General features: G+C 41.2%; 1 protein-coding gene across 3 annotated transcripts in view; it reads left to right on the top strand.

The window, feature by feature from the left end:
- LOC122811523 (transient receptor potential cation channel subfamily M member 4-like) overlaps nucleotides 1–22,614 on the top strand; it is a 1,266,622-nt gene that overhangs the window by 517,910 nt on the left and 726,098 nt on the right. The window lies entirely within an intron of this gene.

The raw sequence follows: 22,614 nt of genomic DNA on the forward strand, positions 1-22,614 counted from the left end.
TCATGCACTTCATATTATGCAGCATCACTGTGTTATGCATGACAAATATTTAACAAACTTGTAATATTCCTTTGGTGCATGTACCACCTCTTAAAAAAAAAAACAGATTTGGCTGGATGAGAACAAAATTAAGTGGAAAAGGTGGTGATGAAGAAGGAAGGGTGGACATCTTTTGCAGACTAAGCTCAAAGGGCTGCCAGGTCTGTTGGAATAGTGGCATAAAACCTGGAATGTAACCAGGGTTGACTAGTGACTTGGGCTCCTGCAGGAGCTGGCATAAGAAAGAAATTATGAGGCAGAACCTGATCATCATTTGGGTGTTGGACGTGGGGGTGAGATGGAAGCATATGGGGTGGTGCCCCTGAAATTATCTATGGTACTATCCCAGTTATTCTGGATTTTCTGTTCTAGTAACCTGGTGCTACAGTGTAGAGGGGCAAGCATTTAAGGATGATATCGATGTAGAGATGGCAGCATTTCCCTGGCAATGGCACTGCACAATCTGTCTGGTAATTTAAGCTCAGTATGTCAGTTAGAGGTACGTCTTTAAATAGTTCTCATACCATAAGAATGATGTTGGATTCAGATGATCCCTCATCTCCTGCCTAGCTCCTCTAGCCCACTACTAAAAGTTAACCAAAATCCCCAGTGCTGGGAATGCTGACAGCCATTTAGTTAAGGAAGCTTCAACTGGGCAAAGGAGAGTGGACATTTGGACGTGGAAGTACTAATCATGGCAGTTGCTGCTTAGTGGTAGAAGGTGGAAATCCTGTGACCTAAAGTATGAAAACAGATAGGGGCTCACAGATTATATGACAAACAATTAAGTCTTTGTGATTTCTGGAGATAAATGACGGGAAAGGCTATACTGTACAATTTTCATGGGAACTTGTACATTAAAAGTTATAAACAATGATCATACAAAGAAACCATTTGTATATAGTGGGTTTGTATAGTAATATATTTTTAAAAAGGCAGTGTAAGGGAATTTCTGTTCAGTTGCACACAATTAAGTTAATGACAGTTTTGTCTTTCAGCTTTTCCCGGTTAGGGGTCGCCACAGCGGAACTCCGGTCCACTAATAATTGGCAGTAGATTTTTATGGTGCTGAGTTGCCAGCTCGACACCCAACCTTAAATGAAGGCATGCCCATTCACGGATGTCTTTCGGAACGCCACTCAACCGCGGGGAGGACATGCAGACTCCACACAGAAGGCACTCCCCACACTCCAACCGAGAATCGAACAGGAGAACCTCTTGCTGTGAGGCAACAAGTTAATGACAGTAATCTGTATAAAATAAAAGGAGCAGTTAACAATCAAGTTGAGTATAAGTAAATCCTGAAAAAGTATTTCAAAGCAAAGTAATGGAATTTTTGTAACAGTACAAATGGCCATTTTTATGGGTACCTCTTTTACGCGTGAAGCACTTAAACCACAACAGAAAAAGAAGTCTATCTCAGTGATTCAGAAAGAACATCAGCACTCACAGTAAGGGCAACATTAAAAAGGCCCTGATTCTATAGTGCTAAGCATTATGCAGAGACACATTACCTAAAATGAGGAAAGACCTCATTGTCAAATTTTCATGTCTCTGAATTGTCATTAATTACCATATGCACTAATCACTTTCCTGTGATGTTAACACTGTTGGCTGATGCATTGCATTAGCAGAGGCACTGCCCATTCACCCTGACAATCTCACACACACACACACCACATACTTTGTACCTGCCCCTGTTGTCAGAATGTCCCAGATGTCTCTTTTTTACTTTGCCCTGGCAATTCACAGATGGTAAAAGCCAGACATTAGATTCATACCTCATATCCTTCAGTAGATGTGCACTAGTGCAAAAGCTATTATTTTAACAACATTCTAATAGGAATAATTAAAATCCATCCCTGTGTCTTTGTCTCACCATTACTTTTGGCTTTGTGTACATTTCTTGTGCTACAAGGTTGACAGTCGGTATGTTCCTTGTCCCGTTCCCTTGCACCTCACAAACTGTTACGGGCATTGAATGATGCCCATGATCCTCGGTATGTTATAAAAACCTTTGCTGAACTAATGTATCAGTTATCACAGGTGTTTCTTTTTTTTTTTTTTTACATTACATCCGTGGTGTCTTGTGGTGATGCTGAGGTCTAATATCCTCGGTGGGAGATGGAAGGGTATAGAGTTGGAATCTACCTTCGTTCCTTTAAGGCACACTATTTATACTACATCTGGTATGTAGTGGTTCTCCACTCCACTTTTTCAATTCTGTCTTTAAAGCACAATAGATACAATATTCATGTTGTCTAGTGTTCTTCCTGACCCACGTTATGTGCAAGTGCCATTAAGGCATGATTTTCAAGAGTTGTCCCTCATGTGTAGTGTTTATCCCCACCATGTGTGTTCCCAAATTGCCATTAAAGCATGTAGCTAAACAGTTGTCCCCTGGCAGCTAGTGGTTCACCACCTCAACTTGTTTTTTTTGAATGAAATGCCTTTAAGGCATGCAATATAGAGTATTCATGGTGTCTAGTGTCCCCCCCAACCTACGTTATATGTAAGCGTTAAAGCAGGAGGTAACAGTGTAACCCCTAGTGGCTAGTGTCCCCCATCCTATGTCTTCAAACTATCTCTGGTGGCTAGTGTTTCCCCACACCCAATGGCCCACACTCACATGTGCAGCCCTTCACATAAAAACACACACACACTCTCTAACACTACCTAACTGTTAAACTCCTCAGCATTTACCACCACTATGGGTGAACACAGCCAACTAATATAAGTGACAAGGAGCAGCCATACTAATTTACACAGATTCCACAAATGCCTACCACAGACAGTTCCAGAAGGGAGCACATGGCTAACTCACTTATGCCCCTCTCCCGGAATGTCTCATTAGCTTCTAGCATGGCCACAAAGAGGGACATGCATGTCTTTGAGCAAAAACATCATATTAGGCTGTCTCTTTCTGAATTCAGCTAGTGTTTGTAAGTAAAGGACAGAATACAGAATGAACATACAAGAGAGGTCAGAAGGTCAAAATAAAGGGACTAAAATGTCTAGTATAATTAAACATTATGTACAACTAAAGAAAAAGTCTAGTTTGGATACTTCGTATAGAAGCCAAACTCCAAGTACTTCCCTTCCCCTAAAAATAGCCACAGAATTACCTGAAAAGCCAGTTATAAGATGTTGCACTGAAGAAAATGTTTGTGAGGCAAGAACTAATTGCTGACAGCACCACAGGAGCATTCTGTATTCTTACCTGCAGTCATGAGTATATACAAAGATGATTCAGAGCATGCATAGCAGGAGAAAGGTATGAGAGTAAAGCTATGATGGTATAGCCCTCAAAAGGAGGTTGGGCATAATGGTTAAGATATTTGCCTTACAACACAAGGTACAGGGTTTGATTCTCACATGGGTTAAATGGCTAGGCTTAAAATGTCCCACAGGGGCAGTTAGCCTAGTACTAACCTATGAACCTATAGGACGTGCCTACAGATGTCAGAGTGGAAACTAGTCCAGCTTTGGATATTCTGCTAATAACTAGGTCTAGGAGTGTGCCAGACATAATGAAAAGTCTTCTTAATGATGAGTACTGGTCATGAGCAAGCCAGATGTCTCCTCTCAGGGATATCTTGCAACATTACACCATACTAAATGGAACTTTACCATCATATTTCTAATCACATAATGACTATGTAATCTCACTGTCATGCTCTAAGTGACCTTGTTGTTTGGAATAATTGCATTAACCAACAGCCTTTTATTTTCCCTAACAGTAACTCTGTAGCACTTTGAAATCTAAGTTGTATTGAGAAAGACAGGGAATTGCAGACATACTCTTCAATAAGATGAACACAAAAAAATGAAACTGCAAGCATTGTAGATTATTGTAGCTGAATAAATGTGTTATGATGATATTAACCAATACCAACCAGTATAGGGAATGACAATCTGTAACTAATGATTTAAAAAAACAATTAAAAACTTTGAACAGTGACTAGCTGCAAAGCAGGATGTCTCCTTACGTCAAGATGCAGCAGACTCAGAACTGGCAATTTTTAACAGTATTACTGCAAATGAGACCGCTACGTTCTTGGTATTGGGAGCATTGCCCCATTAAAACATCACATTCTGAAATTTTGAATGATCTTTCTCTCTCTAATGCCCTATATTTAAAAATATGTCTGATTTAGCATACATTATCAAATCAGGGCTGTATGGAAGGAGGAATAAAAATTATAGTAGACAGGCAATAACATATAAGGTCTTTGTATAAACTGGACTACCGTGGACAAGTTGGAGTATAGCCATCCATCGTTAATTGATTAGTGTGGCCTTAGGCCTTTTGTTCTGAAAGTCCTAGATGTAATCATGTATTCATGTTTTTTTTGTAGTGGCTACATTAAAACATACCCATTGGATTAAATCTCTGATGGAATACATTACACATTGTATTTCAAGTTTAAATAGAGAAATCCTATAACTTTATTTATAACCTTTTACAGGGTCTATTCAGAGGTGTTTTGTTTGATTTGTTCTGATCATATGACTTCCTCAGTTTTACTATATACGTAAAGAGTTTTGAGAAATCAAATTTCAGTGCAACACTGTTTGCTAATGGCTCTGTGGCTTTAGCCCTCTGTGTTGTGCAGAGAGTATCATAAACGGACCTCTTGTAAATACAGTTTGTGGGTGCATGTATAAAGTACATGGGAGTGGTTCATTCATTACCCTTATATGGGTTAAAGTAGCAAAGAAAAGGAAGCATGCTGTTTAAAGGTAATACTTGGAGTAATATTTGAAATGACGAAGTGGTTGAGGGAGATTGCTTTAGTGGTTTTAGAAGTATATACCACAAACTTGGAGACCACATACACGTGAATCAGGCCTTGTAAAGAATGACACCTTTATTTCATGGATTAAATTAGTAGACTTAGAAATGGGCAATGCTGGCAATTGTATGTTAAATAAGACAAAGCAAGTGATATAAACTAAATATTGAGAAATGAATTGCTGCCTTTATACGACCAGGAAAGTATGGTTGGAGGCAGAGTACCAGAAACGAGTAGGGAAAAGTAAACATGTTTAACTATACTGTGAGGAACACAGATAACATGACAATTCTTGCTGTGGAATCACAGGAAATGGTGCTTTTTGTGGATTAGGATGGAGAGCTTGCTGATGGAGTGAAATTAAAATTTTGCATTTACCAGGACACCTGATATTTTTCAGATTCTTTATTATGCAAAGAAATGAACTCCATATGTCCTTCTTGCAGAATGTTTATGTTTAAGTCTGCACCCTTGAAGTTAAAATTAAGATAACTTCTAGTTTTTAGTTGTCTGTGAGAGGGAAGTCTAGTGTACAGCCCTGTGTTATACTGATGACAATGGTATACCTCTTTATCTTGAAATACATAATTGGATTACGTAGTGTTCTTGCAACATAATAAAAGCACGGTGACGCACACAAATGTAGAAACACAGGAAAAATGAACAAAGGTGGACATGAAGAATACCTTGGGTATCTCAACTCTACCTGTATAACACAGATAGACCAGTTCAGCTCTTGTCGGTCCTAGGCATTATTGAACCTTTCTACAGACATATACTCCTCTATATCTTCTCGAAGTACATTCCAGGACCCCATTACCATCTCCCTGCAGCAATATTTCCTGATACGGAGTTAAAAACTCCCCTTGAGTTGTCCAACATGCCTTTGCATTCCTTTGTCTTCCCTTTCCAATTATGTAACCCATCATGCTTTTGAACATCTATCCTTGTCTTTACTACATATTTAAGTATATCACATTATATTTATGCTTTCCCTCATTCTGTACATTCGTAGTGCTCTGACCTTTTACTCATACTGTATGTTCCCTCTTGTACTTGCACCTTGGTAATTCTCCAGTATGAACTTGTTCAAGTCACTTTAAAGTCACAAATGTGGCATCCTGTATATAGGATCATAGGACGTTACTAGTCTATTGGCCCTGAGGCCCTTACAAGCCTATCCAAGAATTTAACCCATGTTCTGACAAGTCAGCACCTGATGCCCCTGTCCAGCAGGGACACAGGTGGAATCCGTGGGGTGTATTTTCTGTTCCCCATGCAGTTATCCAGGTTGCACTTAAAAAGGGTTAATGAGGTGCTCTGCTTGATATAGAGAGTGAGTGTATCCCACAGAAGGGGCAGTCTCTGGGACACAAATCTGTCCCGCCAACAATTCCTATTTCTGTCCCAGACCAAGGTGTGGTCACAGGTGCGGGTTACTTGAGTGGAGCTTGACTTGCGGATATGCAGCAGTCCCATCAAGGCTGGGTCTGAGATTGCTTTGTATGCCAGACAGAGGTCACCTCTGAGGAGTCTATATGAGACTGAGTAGATGGACAGGGCCTTTAGCCTATCTGTGTAGGGTAGATGTCTGAGGCTCTGGATTCTCCTGGTGAGGAACCTCTGGTCTGTCCAGCTGCTGCATGTGCTTTGTAAGGTATCGGGGCATTGTACTCCATAATGGGTTTTATAAGGGAAGAATACAGGGATGTTATGTTCACCTTGTCCCTGGATGAGATACCCTTACTAATGAGGTGGGCCATGTAGAAAGCTTTCTGTACAGCTGAGGCAATATGGTGGTCCAAAGTCAGTTTGCTATCAACCTGGGTGCCCAAGTCCCTCACAACTGATTGCGTGCTTAAGACCTTGTTATTAAAGTGATAATTTGTGGGAATGTCACTCTCATGAAAGTGGGGGGATGATGTATTTTTTGGCATTTAGTTTAAGGCCATGTTTCTGGCACCAGTCATTTGTTTGGGTGAGACCCTCTTGGAGGATGTCCACATCACTCTGGGAATTGATGACAGTGCCCACTTTGCAGTCATCAGCAAACTTGGTCAGCCATAGCTCACTGGTTTTGGCCTACACCTCAGAAAAGTATGTCCCAAGCAACAGAGTCCCCAAGACTGATCCCTGGAGTACACAGCTCGTTATGGGTCTACTGCTCATTATGGGTCTACTGCTTGAGGTGGCTTCCCCTATATTGATTAGGTGGGTTCCATCAGTGAGACAGTTTGCTCCCCATCTGGTAACATATGGATTGATGCCTAGTTGAGAGAGTTTATCTAAAACACCTGCATGGGGAATAGTATCAAAGGCTTTGGCCAGGTCAAGGTATGTGGAGTGCGCAGTCTTCCCCTTGTCCATGGCATTGGTGACTGTCTCAAAGAAGTCTACCAAATTTAACAGGCATGACCTCCCCTTGATGAAACCAAACTGTGTGGGATTGAGTGTTTGGAGGTTGCCAATGTCCTTGGTAATGAGGTCCATGATAATCCGCTCCATGGCCTTGCAGATCAGGCTAGTTAGGCTGATGGGTCTATAATTTCTGGATCGGTAGATGCTCCACCTTTGTGCAAAGGGATGACAGTGTCTGTCCACCGCTCAGCTGGGATGAAGCCAGTCCTTGGGCTTTGGTTGAATAGGGTGCTTAATGGTGCTACAAGTTCCTCCCTGAGTTCATGTAGGATGCAGCCTGGGATGTTATCGGGTCCCCTGGAGGCTGCATTTTTTTGCCTTTAAGAGGGCAGTGATGACTTGCTCCCTAGAGATAAGGGGGGCAGGTGCTGGGGACATCCTGATTTACTAATTGGTGGGACGGAGGGGTGAAGTTTTCGCTGAACCTGTCTGCAAGTGGGTTGACTATATCTACGGCATTTGTGTATGTGCTGTCCTTGACCACCAGTTCTGAGCAGATCTGAGTTCTTCCTTTGAGATTGCAGACATATATTCGGACTCGAAGTTTGCTTTGGATGATTTCACTAGTGCTCATATTTGTTTGTTCAAGCTAAGGAAAGATTGCTTCCAATTAGGCACCTACTCCTTCTTGGTCCTGGACAGCCATTTTTTTCCTTTTATTATAGAGTTTATTTATTGCAGATGTCCATCAGACAGGTTCACTCTTCCTTGAGGAGGATGAGTTTGTCCTGTCGAGTAGTCCCGATGCCATGCATCTATATAAATGCTTGTATAGTGCTTTGGTGTATGTTTGGGCATATGTGCCAGTTCCTATGGTGGGGGAGGGGGCTGTGAAGCTGTTTATACCCTCCCTCAGTAGGTTGCAATCAGCTTTGGAGAAGATATTTTTTTGTTTGACTGTAGCGTGGGGGGAACAAGGGAGATGATTTTGAAAGTGACCACTTTGTGGTCAGATCTTACCAGGGAGGCTGACACTGTAGGGATGCTGCAGTGGTTACTCCTGTTGGTTAATAGCAAGTCCAAGATATTTTCACCTCTTGTGGGGGTGTCGACCAGCTGGTCCAAGGTATTTCAATTGACAAAATCAAGGAATCTCTGGGCATTTGTGTTTTGGTATGAGTAGTTCTTCCAATCTATGGTTGGATAGTTAATTGACCAAGATCAGGATAAAGAATTGACTCTTGATAGATTCAAAGAGGTCCAGATCCATGGAGTGGCCACCTTGAGTCAATGCTGGGGGCCTGTAGCTAGCTATGATTTGAATAGGGCTCTTGTAAATAGTTAACTGCACCTGGAGTTGCCCCTTGTGCTTCATTCTGTTTGACCAGCTTGGAGGTATATGTCATTTATATATATTGCAACTCCACCTCCTTTTGCTTTTCAGCCCATGGTTTGGGGTCTGAATATATGATAGTACAAGTAACCTGGTTTGGCTGGGGTGCTCTCAGCAGCTTTGAACCAGGTTTTTGTGACTGCATAAATGTCAGCATCTTCCAAGGTTAAGAATGCTTGCAATGAGTGCAGTTTCATGTTTAGACTCCTAGTGTTTAGCAGCATGACCTTTAATTAACGTTTTGATGAAATTTTCATGTTGGTAGTTTTGACCTCATGGCATTGCCTGAAAAGGCACTATGGGGGAGGCAAGAGCCTTTACCAGGAGCCTGAAGCCCAAGGGAGACAGATGCAGACAGTCTTCCCAGGCTGTCAGGTGCTTGATCCCCTTGGAATGACACCAGAAACTAAGCCAATTGTTAGTCAATCATTTTCTGTTTGTATTGAGGCATCATTCTGGGTGATGGTAGAATGCTGCTTAAGGCTAGGAACATACCTACCTAGGACACTCATTCAGCGAGTTTGAACATGTTTCTCTTCATATAGTCCTGGGGAGGGACATCTCAAGTCATTCACGCCAACATGGACTATGGCAGAGTCATAACAGTACCTGTTGCTGAGAGACTTGAGTGCATGGGTGATATGGTGGATTCTGGCACCTGACAAACTAACCATGACTTTTTCCTTATACAGCCTGTTGAGGAGCACATCTGTGTGTCTCACAATGGAGTCTCCTATGACTAATATGTTAGGTTTACGTTTAGGCCTTAGTGGCTGTGAGACACAGGTGCATGGACTGTGTGTGGTGTGGTGGGCAGTGGACTTCATGTGTTTTTTCCCTTGAAGGTCTCTTTTGTTTGGTATGTTTTTGTTGAGGAACTCTGCATATGTGTGTGTGTGTGTGTGTGTGTGTGTGTGTGTGTGTGTGTGTGTGTGTGTGTGTGTGTGTGTTGTGTAGGTGTGGGTGGTGGTTGAGGTGTGGTGTTTGTGTTGACAGCCTTCTCAGTACCAGATATACTGGCTTGTGAGGGAGAGAGCATTGACTCTAGGTTCTTAATGTAATTGCACCTCTCACAAATTGTGTTCCTAGGTGGCAGTAGTAGAAGGCTGTCCATGTACATGAGGCAGTTGCTACACTGTCTCATGATGCCCATATCAACCAGACTGCCAGGCGAAAACATAGGACATTGACTATCCATATTTGTCAGAAACTGAGAGAGAGAGAGGCCAAATAGAGCTAGGAGGGTAAAGGGTGAAAGGTCTAAGAGTAGTACTACTAGGTGATGTGATCACACAAGTGCTACTAAGGGAAAATTTGTAGCTGGAATACCTCGCAAATGGTTAAAAACAGTGCAGCTGCAGCAAACCTGTATCAGACTATGCTACTTAATTTAAGGGTTAAGAACACAGTAAAACTCACAAAAAAACACAGATTAACCACTTACAGACAAAAGCAGATCTCACAGCATGAAAAAAATCAGTTAACCAGTAATGAACTGCAGTAAAATGCAGTTAACAGTAATGAATTGCAGTTCATCAGTAAATTGCTTTAAAATGGTGCAAATGTCATAAATTAGCTCACAATTACAACAGTAAAAAACAGCTCAAATAAAGCAACAATTCAGTAGAATACGGTCATCAATTTAATAAGGCTACTGACAAGCAGTACTAAATGCGACAAACTAAATGCAGTTGAATACCTAAGCACAAGCAGCAAAATGAAGTAGGAAGAGGTACATTCAAAATGAGGCCTTAGTAGTGCTATATATAGTGGTAGGGTAGAATATACACTGGTAGATGCCATACTCCTGGCAAAACTTTCAGCTATTCAGTTGACTTTAGCACTGTTGCTTGACATTATTACAGGATTCTCTCAGGAGGTGAACATAACACCCAGAATTTGTCTTGTACCCTTGAAACAGTTACTATTCATAACTTGGAAAGCCATGCCCTGACTATTCATACCCTCATATATGGCATTTTTTCCTCTCCATTTACCCAGTATCTCCCCAATTCTGCCTTAGGCCTCCTGCAGTCTGACTTGTCATTAACCAGTGCTCCATTGTTGGGGAGAATCTGTGAACAGGCTAACCGTATTTTCTAATACCAATGTGATCTCTAGTGTACAAATGAACAGGACCATTTCCAATGAGAGGAGCCTTGTAGCACTTCAGTACCTAGTAGTTCTCACTTCTCATTTCCCCCTGCACTACCCTTTACTTCCTGTGCACCTACCAGTACCATATCCACCTCGATAAACTATATCACAGGCGGACATTATAGTTTCCTCAGCATTCATCTGAGACGCACACTGTCAAGGTTACTACTGAAGCTAAGATGTGCACTGTGTCCCTCAAGTCCTGCTTTATCATTGTTCACATAGACATATTGTAAGTACTGAATCAATTTAGAATGAAAAAAGTTGTGTGTATATAGTTTTGTCATCTGCTAGATAGCATATATTTAGGAATTCCACCACTCCTTTCCACAAAACTCATCCCATTAACTTATACAGAGGTTAGGCTTAGAAGGAATGGTGACTTTTTATCTTTCAGCTTCTGTTTTTCCTGTTTGGTATTTCTAATAAAAGTGCTATTTGTTCATTTTTCTCACTATCATTGTGTACATTTTCATTTTGGCATTCTGCATGATTCTCATTGTCATTATGTACCATTTTCATATTTATATTTTGTTGGATTTGGTGGGCACATTGTTAGCTGGCCATAGCAACTGATGAAGGGGACTTGGGTATAAGTCACAGGTGCCTGGGCCACTGCATGTGATGTAGTGGTATGTTCAGCAAAGCAGCAAGGAAAATGGCATGTAGCATGAGCGGGAAGGGGAAGCAAAATTGTGAATATTGCATAGAACTGTAACCTTATTTGTGTAGGTCTGGGCCTGGCGATGTTGCCTAAGGAATGTGATCAGTAGATGCAAGTCTGTGCATTAACTTGTCATGGGTATGTTTAGATCAGTGTATGAGAGGAGCATTCTTAGTCTCAAACAGCCACTGGATTTCAAAATCCAATATCCACAAGTTAGATGGTACAAGAGTTACTCACTCTAAAGACCTTAACTTGGTATGTGACATTAAGACATTAATAGAGCCTGCTGGAGGGACAGATTTGTCTCAGAGGTTACCAAAGCTTTGGAACAGACTCCCACTTCATATCAAATAGAACAGCTCATTGGCCCTCTTCAAACGCAGTCTGGACAACTGGATGGGTAACTGTAAATTCGCTCCGGGGGTTCCACCTGTGTCCCTCTTGAACATGGGTGTAAGATGCTGATCATGGAAGTAAGGGTAGAACTTGGCTAGGCTTGTAAGGGCCCTAGGGCCATTAGCCTAGTAACTTCCTATGATTCTATGAAAGTGCAGATGGAATATTAATTGTTTTACTGACTTGAATGGTCAGTTGAACAGATGTTTTCAAGCTGTGGAACTCATTTGTAAATCATTTTTTACAGAGAATCAATATTCAGCAAATAGCTAATGTAACATGTTTAGAACCTGGATAGCCTGCTTGCAAAACTTTGAATGATTCTATAAAATTAAAAGCTGACACAAGCTATAATAATGACCTTGACAGCATACCAAAATGACAGTTTGGGGGTAATTTCTTATATTCAAGTTTTAGAAGTGATGCAGATGGGTAGATAGTCATGAGTCTTGTGACTGAATGTTAGCTGTATGTCTAGTTATGGAGAGGGAAAAGTAGCAGGAAATATGCGGAAACTAGAGAGGGTTTAGCAAAAGTTGAGACAGTGGGCTGTAGCTGTTTATGGGTATATGCAGTAAAGATTGTCTCAAATAAATAACTGATGCCAAAATCATGGACTGAAACTAAATGCTAAAAAATGCATTATAGTATCCTTTTTTACATTACCTCAGAGAACTGCTACACTGAACTACACCTATAAGAGTTGACTTTTGACCAATGTGTCTATTTTAAGAAAGTCCTTTTATATCGCACAGCTTATAGACAAAAGGGATCAGGTCTAGATTTCGGGATGTCATTACCTCATTTACTCAGCCCTCATTATGCCAATCATTCAATATAAATCCCCCTTTGGTATGCATCTGTCCTGACACATGCAAGAAGTGGATTGACCACAGGGATACCTTACTAAAAGCATACAATATCTAAACAACATGTCCTACATGGACCAACTCAAAGCCCTGTCTCGGTATCCAACAGACTGCTAAGATATGACCTGTTTCTGGCATACAAAGTATCCTCCAACCCATTACTGATGGATTTACTGCACATCAACAAGTCATATGGCATCAGAAATACTCAGTCTAGGGATCTAAACCTTTTCTACAACATCAGCAGAATGGTTTGGAGGGACAGGTACGTTTCACAGAGGATACCACTGCTGTGGAATTGGCTCCACATCCACATAAAACTAAGTTCATCCCTGCCTATATTCAAGTGCAACTTAGTTCTGTGGATGGGAAAAAGAAAATGTACCCAAGGACTGCCCCCCGTACTAATGGACAGAGGCAGCTCCTAAATGCTTTATCCCATGCATCGGTTCCCTCAAATTATGTGTGGTATGATCCCAGTTATTCTCATTAAGGAGAAATGTATAATTATCCACCATGGGATGGGTAAGACCAATCTCTAACCAAATGAGATAGGTTATTTCAAGTGGAAAAAGGGAAATTGGCTTGGCATAAAATGGCCCATAAGGGCAGTTAGCTTAGTTCTTACCTATGAAACTATTGGTCAAAGGATGGCTAGAGGGTGAGGTGATGGTATAACTAGTAGCCTCCATCCTTACAGCAGCTGCAAGGATGTTCTTCAGCAGATCAGCACATGATGATGCTTTAAAGAATGGGCAGGGCTGAGTAAGCAGGAATGAAGGTCAGCAAAGTCTTATGTTTTCATTTTATGTGGAGGCAAAAGAAGGGAAGGTGATGGTGAATGCAGAATGTAGTGAGTACAAATGAGGTTTTCATCCACATTAAGTAGCATTAGAATACTTGATTCAGTCTGTCTGGCTCAAGAAGCTGAAGTTTTGAACAAGGTTGCAGGTTAAGGGTATGTAGTGCTGAGACATCACATACTGCTCAGTACCATATCAATGCCTTTAAGGACTGAACCAGAGGCAGTACTTAACAGTGTAAGCCCTTAGTTTGCAACAGCATTTGTAAGCAAGGAGAAGCTAGAAATTTGGCATCTGGAGAGTATTTTTAATGCTAGTTATTGTGTCAGTGGTAGAGATAGCATACTATATAGATACCACACTTACTGAATCTACAAATCTAATCATCACACAAGCTAGGTGAAAAGCAGAAGTTGGTGGGTTAAAATGCATAATCTTTCTTTACTTTGGTTAGTAACAAATTTGTTGAAGTAGAGAGTATACTTTTTCGCTGCCTTACAACAACTTTAGGTGATGCATGTGAAGGTAAGTTTCAGTGTTGCTCATTGATATGAGTATTGTTGATAATATATGCAGTAGTCAAGGAGTGTATCCATGGACCAGTTTAAAAGTAGTAGCACTAGTAGCTAACCTTGTGGAATCTACCAGACAACCCTGACCAAGTACTGTGTGATTGCAGTCAGGAAAATTCAGCAATGTTGCTAAAGCACCAAGTTTCACTATTATTTTTTGGAAATTATATGGCTATAGGGATTTCAATCATCATATTCTAGGATATCTGTTCAATAAATACCAGTAATTTCATTTATTTAATGTTTTAATGCAAGAATAAGAATGTATACTAAGTACTGGTCATGTGCAGTTTAGTAGCCATTATTGCGGATGGAATGATTTATTCAATCCCTCTGGTCTTCCAAAAGCTTAAACTGTATAGGAATGGAGCAGCCCTGATGGTGAAATGTTAGCTGGATGAGTTTAGTTTAAGACTCAAAAGATTTAGAATATTCAGGTCTAGGCTATCATATGCACAGAAAAACACAATCACCGCGGTGGTGCAGCGGTAACGTTGCCTCACAGCAAGAGGTTCTCCCATTCGATTATCAGCTAGTGTGCAGGGAGTGCCTTCTGTGTGGAGTCTGCATGTCCTCCCCACGGGTCGAGTGGCGTTCCGAAAGACATGTGTGAATGGGCGTGCCGTCTTTGAAGGTTGGGTGTCGAGCTGGCAACTCGGCACCATAAAAATCTACTGCCAATCATTAGCGGACTGGAGTTCCACTGTGGCGACCCCTAACCGGGAAAAGCCGAAAGACAACAACTTCTGTAGAATGACTTCACTAATTGCCTTTTCCACACATTTAGAAAGGAATAGAGAAGGAAGCAATATCCTGGATCAGGACAAAAGGAAGCACATGAGTAGGGTATAAATAGTTGCCTAAAATGAGGAAGGTTACAAAATGTGACCACTGAAAAGAGGAAGTCATGTACAAGAAATTGATGTGGAAGAGAACCAAAGTCTTGTGAAATGCCATCAAAATGCAGACATGCTACTCCTGCAGACCAGGTTAGCCCTAGAGAAGTAGATGGCTTGGTGTGGTAACAGATGGAGAAATATATACAAGAGCTATGAAGTTCAAGGAGAACCAGCAAGAAAACAATGGTTTGAAAGTACTACCCATCAGTCCCAAATGCTCAGTAAGTTCTTCCTTCTGTGCAAATACAGTGAAGTGTACTGCTTGATGTGTCAGTACTGGATTATAAGTATATATGGTTGAGAAAAAAGTGAACAAAGTGAGGAGGTGACTTTTGAAAATAAAAGTCCATTGTGTGACTGAGTTGTCTCCAGTGATGCTAAAAGAGATGGAAATGGTGCTTGACAAATAACTTTGCTGAAACACTTTTTTTTTGTCCCACAAGGACTATGACTTGTTTGCAGGAAAGACTTAAGGTGGTATTCATGCTAAACAAAGGTAACTTTACCAGAACTATAGGGAAAGGCCATACTTTCTTCAGGAAGTGCCATGAAATCCATAGCAGCAATATGAACTTGCCACCAAATCATTCGGATGGGCCTCATTTTAATAACTCATTGAAAGGGTACACACAGCTCAAGAGTGTGACACCCCCTTTTGCTGCTCTACTGTGTGACAACTGGAGAATGATTCTAAGCATCTGGTGTGGAATTGAAGTCGCAGCCTTCTTATTATCACAGTATTAAAGGTAGATAAGCCTCCTTCAAAGCCACTGACACTGGTACTGGCAGAGCTACATACTTTTCCTTTAGAAATGGGAGATAATTCAGTACAGGAAAAGATTACCAATCATATTCTATTGTATAAGGACATATTTAAGAAGGAGACTGTTAACTGTAGGATTGCAAGTGTCACTCCCTTTCTATCTAAGGTCATGAAAAATTCTATAAGGCAGGTTAGAGTTGGCAATGGCTGTACCTTCATACAGCAGAGAATTATCCATTTCTATGCCTGTATTACCAGTGTGGTAGACAGTGAGTTTTTCATGGGAGTGGTTTATATATACAAGCAGGGAAACCCAAGTATCCACAATCAAAATCAACGTCCACTGTAATGAAATAAAAGTAGATGAAGTCCAACAATATAGGAAGAAAAACACGATGATAAAAGTTAAGCGTTTTATGGTGTGATTTTAATTGTGTGTTGTGTTCTATTGAGAGTAAAAGTTAGGTTGCAAAAGTTTCTATAATGTGTTGTGTTCTATTGAGAGTAAAAGTTCAGTTGCAAAAGTTTCTAAGCCTCTGTTTTCTGCCTGCACCAATAAGTATCTACCTTTTATTTTATTAATTTGGACAGTGGTTTTATATGAGCTACAGCAAAATCTTTGATATTCAACAACATCACTATAAATAAATTGTGAGGAATATTTTTGGCATTCCTACATACTGTGAAGAAAAGTATCCTCATTAGAGGAAATAACTTATCTTGGGTACAAGTCTGCTGATTCGAAACAGTGATTCACTTTTCCAGAAGTTCTAATTCTAAATGCTCTGTGAGAGTATATTCACATAGTAGCCTAGATATGCTGTTACTCACCACTCTGGTATAGGTTCATAGGTTCATACTAGGCTATCTGCCCTGGGACAATTATAAGCCTAGCCCGATTCTGTATGGCTTACGCCACCCCTTGATTTGAGTATACTGTGCCCTTTTTAAGGTTTAGTTTACTGTGCCTCTGTCTAATAGTGACACGGGAGTAATCCCTTGGACAAACCTATGATCCCCCATCCACCTATCGAGATTCGTCTTGAAGAGATTCAGTGAGGTGCTCTGCCTCACATGAACTGGAATTCTATTCCAGAGCAAAGGGAGCCTCTGGGTTATGAACCTGTCCCTCCAGCAAGTTCTATTTATTTCTGTGCTGAGGTTCAAGTCCCTCGAGCATGTGGCCCTAAGGGATTTAGATTTACTGAGGTGGAGCATGTCCATTAATTCTGGATTTGACATAGCTTTGTATGTCAGGCATAGATTGCCTCGAAGTAGGCGGTATGCAACTGAGTAGAGCTGGAGGTTTTTTAACCGAGCAGCATATGGCATCTGTTTGAGACCCTTGATTCTCTTGGTGAGATACTTTTGGGGTCTTTCTAATTGCTGCAGGTGTCGGGTAAGGTACATCCCAAAAGGGGCATTGTATTCTATGATGGGTCTGATGAAGGATGAATAAAGGGGCACGATTACCTCTCTTGATCTAGATGTGAAACCCTTCGTGATGAGGTGGGCTATGTAGAAGGTCTTTCTAACCACTTTGGCAATGTGGTTTTCAAAGGAGAGATTGCTATCAACTTGGGTCCCCAGGTCCCTAATAACTTTCTCTGTACTTAATGGGTTTCCGCCTATGTGGTAATTTGTGGGCACATTGTTTTTGCCAAAGGGTATGACCATACATTTTTTGGCATTTAGCTTTAAACCATGGCGCTGGCACCAGTTATCTGTCTCTGTGAGACCTTTTTGAAGGATGTTTGTGTCAGCTGGAGAGTTGATTATGGCGACCAGTTTGCAGTCGTCTGCGAACTTGGTGAGCCATAGTCCTCCGTTTGCCTGTACCTCGGAAAGTATATACCGAACAAGAGTGGTCCCAGGACAGAACCCTGTGGGACACCACTTGTGACCGGTTTTGAGTGTGACATGGCTCCAGCAACTCTCACTCTGTGGGTTCTGTCTTTGAGCCAGTTTGCGACCCATCTTGTGACATAGGGGTTTATATTTAAGCTGGATAGCTTATCTATGATGCCTGAGTGGGGTATTGTGTCAAATGCCTTTGCAAGGTCCAGATAGGCTGTGTGGACTACCTTCCCTTCATCTATGGCTTTGGTGACTGTTTCGAAGAAGTCAACCAGGTTCAAAAGGCAGGATCTGCCCTTGACAAAGCCAAACTGGGTAGGATCTAGTGTATGTAGGTCCCCAATGTCTTTGTTTATGAGCTCCATGATGATCCTCTCCATAGTCTTGCAGACTAAGCTAGTCAGGCTTATGGGGCGATAGTTTCCAGGGTCCGTAGAGGCTCCACCTTTGTGGAGTGGGACCACTGTTGCTGTACACCATTCTGTGGGCACATATCCTGTAGTGAGGCTGAGATTGTATAGCTGTTTTATTTGAGGGATTAGTTCCTCTTGGAGTTTATGTAGGACACAACCTGGGATGCCATCTGGTCCCATGGAAGCAGTGTTTTTTGCTTTGGAGAGGGCAGCCTTCACTTGAGCATCAGAGATGTTTGGGAGGCAGCCCTCTGCCGGGATAGATACTTGCTCTTTTGGGGGAGAGGGGTGGAGAAGTTTGCATTGAACCTGTCTGCCAGGATATTGGCGATGTCTGTGGGTTCAGTGTATTTTTTGTCATTTAGAATAAACTCAGAACAAGTCTGGGAGTTGCCTCCCAGGTTTCTAACATAACTGAAAAAAGCCTTATGATTCTCTTTAGTGTCCTGTGCAATTTTTCTCTCGAAGCTGGCCTTGGAGGATTTTATGAGGGATCGTAATTTTTTGCTAGTACTGATCAGAGATGCCTTCCCTATTAGGGATTTTGCTCTATCATGTAGTAGCTTCCTCCTTCTGTTGTACAGTTTATTTATGGCAGGGGTCCACCAGACTGGATGCCTGCCTTTGGATGATTGGGTCTTGGTTTTGTTTGGGATAGCATGATCCATGCATTCCTGGAGATATCCGTAGAATGCGTTTATATAGGATTCTGCAGTTTGGGCCGTAGTTTCTACTGGCCCTGGAGTCTTGAAGCATTCCTCTTGCGTTTTGAGAAGTGAGAAGTTCGCTTTTGAGAAGTTTTTCACTGTGGTTTTCTGGGCTGGGGGTGGGGTCGGGATGTGGACATCCAGTGAAATTAATTTATGGCCTGATCTTACCAATGAGGGGATATACTTCTGGTGTGGAGCATGGAGTCCCCACGTTGGTAATGATCAGGTCTAGTATGTTGTCCCCTCTTGTGGGAGTGGTGACTAGCTGTTCCATAGCATTTGAGTTTATAATTTCCAGGAACCTTTGGGCTAAGGTGCTGGGGCTTGAGTAGTGCTCCCAGTTAATGTTTGGGTAGTTGAAGTCGCCCAATATAATGGTGTTCGGAGAGATCTTCATGTTCTCCAATGTTTTCAGGAAAGCCAAGTGGGATTCCTGACTTTGAGAGGGTGGTCTGTAGGATGCTATAAACTGAAAAGCAGTCTTTCCCACTGTTAGTTGCACATGGATGGTCTCCGATACTTCGTGCAATGCCACTAACCTGGAGGTGTGGATATCCTTGATAAATATGGAAACTCCCCCTCCTTTTGTGGTTCGGTCCGGGTTTTGGGGCTGAAAAGCATGATATGAGGTATAGCCTGGTAGTGCTGGGGTGCTCTCTGGAGCCTTGAACCAGGTTTCTGTCACTGCACAGATATCGATGTTCTCCATACTGAGGAGAGCTTTGAGTGCGTGCATCTTGAGGTTAAGACTTTTGGCATTTAGCAGCATTACCCTTAGTTTCTTGTTCCTTGTGCTGTCTATGGGGATGGGTTTGACTTTTGAGCCTTGCCTAAAAAAGGCACTAAGTGGGTTGGCAAGAGCCTTTGCCAATATCCGAAAGCCCAGTGGTGACAGGTGCAAGCCATCCCTAGCGAAACAACGTGGCTTGTCAAGCATGTCATCCCAGGCTGACAGACACTGGATCCCCTTTGAATGACACCAGAATTTTAGCCAATTGTTAAAATCGATCATTTTGTCTTTGTACTGTGGCATCATTCTAGGTGAGGGTAAGATGCTGCTCAAGGTCAGGGTCATACCAGCCTGGGCTACATGATCAGAGAGCTCCTCTATGTCTCTTTTCATGTAATCCAGGGAGGTACGTCTCGGGTCATTCACACCAGCATGTATAATGACTGAGTCATATTTGTATTTGCTTTGGAGTGACCCGAGTGCTTGCGTTATGTGGCGGATCCTAGCACCCGACAGGCAGCTCATTGTGACCTTCTCTTTATTCAGCCTGGTGAGCGGGATGTCAGTGTGTCTGACAAAAGAGTCACCTATTACAAGAGTATCAGGTGTGTTATTCAGCCTTAAGGGCTGTGGCTGCTTGGCACACTGACTTTGTGGGCTTTGTATTGTGTGTGTTTTGTTTTGAGGTAGCATTTGCTTGGATGTCTGCTTTGGAGGTCTCTGTTGCTTAGGTAGATTTTTATTTAGAGCCTCTGAGTATGTTTTTGTGCATTTATGTGTTTGGTTCACTGATGTGGTGGGACTGTGATACTGGAATTGTGTTGTGTGAGGTTACCTTCTCCTCTTGACTGGTTACAGCAGTTTTGAGATGAGAGAGCTCAGCCTCCAGTTTGGCTAAATAGTTGCATCTCTCACATATATTTGAACCTGTTTGGAGGAGGAGAGGGTTGTCCGTGTACATGAGACAGTTGTAACATTGCCTCAAAATTTCCAGATTCACCAGCTGGACTGGAGAGGAAACCATTGACTGACCTTTGGACATGCTAGAGTAATATAGGTAAACTGAATTTAAGACGGACCAATAGAGGACATGGTAATCATAGAGAGTATAAGAGTAAGTAGTGCTTATGGTTTAATAGTGCTAACTTGTAGGGTTACTTAACTGGACCAGTGAAGGGCCTTAGAATGAGAATATGGTGTTTAAATTGAGAAATAGAGCAGTTCTAAGGGAAAAAGTGAAGAGCAGACTTTGTGGAGCCAGGAATAGTTTAAACCCAATTAGGCGGCACTGCCCGCTGTTGCGCTATGCACAAAAACGTGCAAAATCATGCAAAAGAGGGTTTTAAGAGAGGAAGATGAAGGAGTTTTGGAATTGACCCAAAATGGCCAATAAAACTGCAGTTTCAAGTCAGTAACCACTCCCACAGGGGCAGGCAGGCTGCTCAATGTTTTTCACTGCCACTGATCAACAGAGAGATTTCCCTTTAGCCCAAGCAAAAAATGGCCTCACAGAAACTTACAAACAGTTCAAGAACAGCAAGCCTGTAACTGAACTTTTTTAAATCTCAGAAAAGTGTGGAAAAAGCAAGATTTTTTGTTTTTTTGTTTTTTTCAGAGATAGCAGAGGTTCACAAGTATCAACAAGTTATAACAGTGCAGTAAATGACCCCACACAAGAGTGCTAGGCCAAAGACAGATAAAATGCAAGTTTTGAGAAAAAAACGATTTTAAAAATAAGTGCAAACAGGAAATTCAGTAAACAGCTCTAGGTTGTGCTCTAAATACAGTTACTAATGCAGAAATCAAGTTTAACAAGCTAGAAAATGCTCAAAATAGGTGGTTATGCAGAAAAAAATAGCAAATAAACAGAGGAAAAGTACTTAAAGTCTCAAAAGTGGCTCCTTTCTTCTCTTAGCATTTTCTCCTCTTGGTGGGTGCTTCACCAACAGCCAACAAGCCTGAAAAGACACCAAAACCACGAGGCAACCATGTTTTAAGAGAGGAAGATGGAGTTTTGGAATTGACCCAAAATGGCCAATAAAACTACAGTTTCAAGTCAGTAACCACTCCCACAGGGGCAGGCAGGCTGCTCAATGTTTTTCATTGCCACTGATCAACAGAGAGACTTTCCTTTAGCCCAAGCAAAAAATGGCCTCACAGAAACTTACAAACAGTTCAAGAACAGCAAGCCTGTAACTGAACTTTTTTAAATCTCAGAAAAGTGGGAAAAAGCAAGATTTTTTTTTTGTTTTTTTCAGAGATAGCAGAGGGTTCACAAGTATCAACAAGTTATAACAGTGCAGTAAATGACCCCATACAATATAAGTATAATAAACAACTTCCATTTAAATTGTGCATCTAAAGAGTAAATGTGTTCCAAGTAAAAAAATTGTGTTCATTAATGCAACAGATTAATGAAAAACATTATATAGAATAAGAAACTTTAGACCACTTGGAAAAAGAAGTGACTGAGGAAGTGCAAAAATATAAAGAATGAAATCTCAAGATGTTTAAAAGGTATATAAAATAAATCTGGACATGGAAAGAAAGAGATCTGATGATGGTATAAGATTTATACAAATGAGAAAGCCAAGAACAGAAGATTAGTAAAGAAGTTGTTAAAAGAATAGAAGCTGAAGTTATGGAATACCTGTGAAGTGAAGGATTGTGTAGAAAGTCTAACACAGGTTATATTACAGCAAGATGGAACAATGAGTCCCCCAAGTAAGGAGAAACTGGAGGAGCATAAAACATCTGAAGAAATATGGACGTGGGAAAGAAAGAGATTTAATATGGTGTAACATTTATGCAAAGAAGAAAGCAAAATGAATTGATACATAAAGGGCAGCACGGAAGATATTTGAAAAGAAATACAAGCAAAGGCATCCAGATATGGAAAACTTTCCGATACAAAAAAATAAGAAAATAATGAGAAAAAGAAAAGAGGGTTAGTTATGAAGAAGTTAAAGAAACATGAGAAAAGAGGATTAGTTATGATGAAGTTAAAGAAACATGAGAAAAGAGGATTAGTTATGAAGAAGTTAAAGAAACATGAGAAAAGAGGGTTAGTTATGAAGAAGTTAAAGAAACAGGAACTGAAGTTATGGATTACCAGCAAAGTGAAGGATTTAGTGTAGAACATCTAATTCTGATAACATCACAGCAAGATAGAGTAATGGATTCCCAAATTTA

This window comes from Protopterus annectens, chromosome 9.part0 (assembly GCF_019279795.1).
Source record: "Protopterus annectens isolate FY-2018-M chromosome 9.part0, PAN1.0, whole genome shotgun sequence".
NCBI lineage: Eukaryota > Metazoa > Chordata > Ceratodontiformes > Protopteridae > Protopterus > Protopterus annectens.